We start from the raw sequence: 4,447 nt of genomic DNA, 5'->3' as shown, positions 1-4,447 counted from the left end.
AACAAACACACTCAAGGATCAAGCAAAGCACGCCAAACAAAGGTCGTGGGAAAGCTCATAGTATCCCTAATATCAATCATCCATTTTGGTGGATTTAGGTTTTCACCTTATCGACACCCAAGTTCCATTGATATTAACGGTACATGAACCGGTTCAGACATTCTTAATATCAACCAGCCGCTTTGATGGATTTTAGGTTTTACACCTGATCCGGGATCCATTGATATTAACAATGCTTGAACGACTCAACCACGAATCACGGGTTTGTTGAGAGTCACGAGCATGGGGTCTCGGTTAAGAACCACCCAAAGGGAGTGTACTAGGGTTTAAACCTGCCAGACATGTTCTATCAGAGGTTCCCATAATCATCGTTCCATCTTTCGAATATTATCGGAGGAACGAATACTCGTATTCCAAGAATATTCTCAAGAGAAACTCTTATGAGTGTAGTATCGCGTAACAATCGTATCAGAACTGACATCTGAACGACTTCCGCACTACGGTCCTAAAAATAGGCCAAGATGGGTTTGGTAAACTAAGGTCCTTGGCTTCTGCGGAACATGATTGAAAGAATAATGCCTAACCACAAATAACTTGTGTGACATTATTAGTTCAACATGACCTCCACCAAGTGAATGGTCTCGCAAGTCAACTGGCTAAGGACTACTCCACACCAGCCAACAAGACTATGCCATTCTCCTATCCTAGAGTGCACTCGAGTTCGGGTATAGAACTCATCTCACAGATCACCAAAGCAAACAGCAATGTATATCAAGCAATTCACACATTACAATCAATACAGTGATCCCAAATTGTACAAAAATATGTCAAATGACAGATAATAATATATCACAACAAGGGTGAAAAGTAGGCAATACAACCAGGGATTCTGGTGAGATGTCCCCAGCAGAGTCGCCACTTTTCTGTAGCGGTGTATTCGTCGCTATATGATCTATCAATTAAATCATAAGCTAAGAGATACATTGAAATTTCGAGTCGCCACCGCACTTTTATTTGTCCAAAGGACTGGCTAAAAAGCGAACAAAAGCCTAAGAAGTTTTACACGTAGAAAACTAATAAAAAGATCAGAGATTCTGGGTAAGGGGTAAATTACGCAATGGGAAGGTGTTAGGCACCCACTACGTCCTAGGTACTCCTAGGGAGCCCTTTTCACACTTGTTATGCTAAATTGTTATTTATTATGACATAAAGATTGTGCAAACATGATTGGGATGATGAGAAAAGAATATACATTTTTTATTATTGGGTTTGAACGGATGAACCCGCTGCCTACGTACCTTCCATCAAAGGTAAGGATCAAAACGCCGTAGTTCGGCTAAAAGATTTCCAAAAGTGGGTTAGGTTCAATTTTAAACACAAACCCTAGGTCTTACGTTATCCACGGGAGAAAACTCAACCTTATACAAACAACAACGTCTACCATGTGAGAACAGCTTCAACTTGCCAGGGAGGGGTTAACCCTATAATAGGCAAGGAAGACTTACAATTCAATCACTAAAGACAGGAGGTGAGATTAACATCAACCACTAAGATAAATCAAACCTATAGCTCATGTATGAAAAACATTAACAATGGACAAAGCCAAAACAAGTGAATGGGTGAAGTTACTGATTATGATTATGAAAATGGAGTCAAAATATAATTAAGATTAATTCAAATAAGTATTATGAAATGGAGTTTGAAAAAAAGGTCAAGGACTTGGGTCCAGGTTTTTAGTTAGAAAACATGAAGATGTTTGCACAACACTTATGTCAAATTTGAAAGATAAAGTGTGAAAAAGTCTAGGACATAATGAATGATGAATGGATGAAGGTGGATAGTAAAACTTCTTAGAAGGTTCACCTCTTGAAATCATATAGCAGATGATTCAAGTGGGTCCTTTGGAATAGCAATGGATAATAATAAACAAACAAAGCAAAGAAAAGGCGGATACCGGATGCCAATCGATGGTCTTATACCAATCTCCTAAAACAGAACGGGATATCAGAGGCCACTCTATGGACTTACACTAATCTCCACAGGCAAAGAAATAAAAAGCGGATACCGGATACCAATAGATGGATTTACACCAGTCTCCTAAAACAGAATAGGATATCAGAAGCCACTCAATGGTCTTACACTAATCTCCTAAGAAGAAAACAAAGATGAGAAATGGAAGTTAACTGCCAATCTGTCTGGACTTAGGTTAACTCCACAGTATGGTCCTAGGAAATCCAATGCCACATCACAGGGACTTACAATGGATCCTCACATACAAGAACAAAAGCAACAATATGATCACAGGAATGCAAATGCCAACTTACAGGGACTTATAATTGCAACCTCTCATACAAACAGATAAAAACAAACTATGATCACAGGAAAACAGATGCCAACTTACAGGGACTTATAACTGCAACCTCACATACAACATCAAACAGATCATATTATGATCACAGGATAACAGATGCCAACTTACAGGGACTTATAACTGTATCCTCACATACAAACAGATAAACAGAAGATATGAGTGACCAATGAGGTCTTACACTCTATCCTTCCATATCATAGGAGCAAATGCCAAAGCAATGGACTTACAATTGTCCTCAATGGGTAAGCAACAATGATAGCACCACAAAGACAAATGAGATGATCACGCACTAATGGCAATTGATGATGATGATAAATGCATAACATACAAGCAAACAAGTGCATATGAAGCAATCAGTCAATCAATGAATATCAAACAGCACACTCTATAGCCAAACAAGAAGGGCTCACACAAGAGGGTTTGACTATGAAAGTCCACTGTAATGGGTGAAAGTCGCTCTTAACCTTGCCATTGAGAGGCTAAGGTGAAGCAGATGAAAAGGAGATGAGGGGTGTGCCTCATTGCTTCTATCCCTGATCAGGGAGAGCATCAAATAATAGAAAGTGGGGGAGTTCAGAAAGATGGAACTCTTTCCCCATTATTGACTCGATTGATCTTGGGTTTTTATCTCAATGCTTCAACCATGTAATGGGAGCAAAGAGAGGACACACTGAATAGTGGGGGATAGATTACTTATCCCTACCTTCCACCAATTGCCTTACTTGAAGGACTTTTCCTGCTTGGGACAATTTTAAACACACACAAGCATTGCCTCTTAAGGAGGACTTCAGACAGTTTGCCCGGTCAAATAACAGATCGGGTCTCCAGACTACATGAAGAAGAAAGGTTTATACCTCAAAGCAAATGCTAAATAGCAAAGCAAGCAAGTTCAAAGAACTTAAGCAACTAAAGTACCTGAAAAAGTCAAACTTATTAGTAAACAAGTCAACAGTTCAAACCAAAAGAAATGGATAAACAACAGTCAACCATAAACAGAGGTGCCAAGGCACAAAGCCAAACTCATATGAGTCACACCTACAAAACAAGGGTTAGCACAATATATATCATCCAACTCAATCAAATTTGAATGATCTTTGAGGCATTGGTGCTTAACCTGAAACAATAGCTCAATTGTAAGCTCAAAAGACCACTAGGACTAGCCTAGGGTCAAAGATGAAAGAAAAAAGTCAAACAGCAAAGAAAAGTCAACCAAAGTCAAGGTCAAACATTTAAGAAGCTATCACAATTGGATTCACAACCAAATCATGCATCATTGTCATTTCATGAACATTTGAAGTCAAAGTAAGGCAAATGAAAGCTCAAAGAAGTCAACAGAATGACTTGCATCAAAAGTCAACCCAAACATTCTCAAAAAATATCAAATAAATCACATTCAATCCTAACATCTAGCATGTCAAGCATGTCAAATTTCATGGCATTTGGATGAGAGGAAGGCAGTCAAGTAAAATCAAGAAGTCAAACCAAATTCAAGCATGCACAATGAAGGTCAACAAACATGGGTCAACTTCAAAAAATCATAACAAATTGAAAACAGAAGAGAAATGAATGAGATTAACACCAATGCAAAGTTCAAGGTGTCTAGTTATCACATATGAAATTTCATGGTCATACAATAAGATATGAGAATTTCACAAAAGATTTGGCAACATGTAGCACAAAAAGTCAACAAATGACTAAGCATGGAAGAAAATTCTCAAATAAATGGAAAACAGCATCATTAATTCCAGGAAAATTCATACACAAACTAGACATGTAAGATATCATTCATGCAAAATTTGGGTTCAATTGGATGTAAGAAAGCATGTGAACAAAAATTGGGAAAATGCATATCATTGGTGTGACACAAATTGTCACACCCTACTTCAAAAATTCACAACTAGCAAACCACAAATGATAAATGCACAATCTTTATACCAAAATGAAGATGAATGAGTCTAGTTTGACCACAAAAAATTTCAGGGCCAAAGGATGCATCATCATTATTTCACAAAAGAAATGGCAAAGGGTATCAATTTGGCATACATGTTAGGAAACTAATTATCAATTAAAATCCAG

The sequence above is a fragment of the Lathyrus oleraceus genome, chromosome 1 (assembly GCF_024323335.1).
Source record: "Lathyrus oleraceus cultivar Zhongwan6 chromosome 1, CAAS_Psat_ZW6_1.0, whole genome shotgun sequence".
Classification (NCBI taxonomy): domain Eukaryota; kingdom Viridiplantae; phylum Streptophyta; class Magnoliopsida; order Fabales; family Fabaceae; genus Lathyrus; species Lathyrus oleraceus.
Note: the sequence above shows the minus strand (reverse complement) of the source record.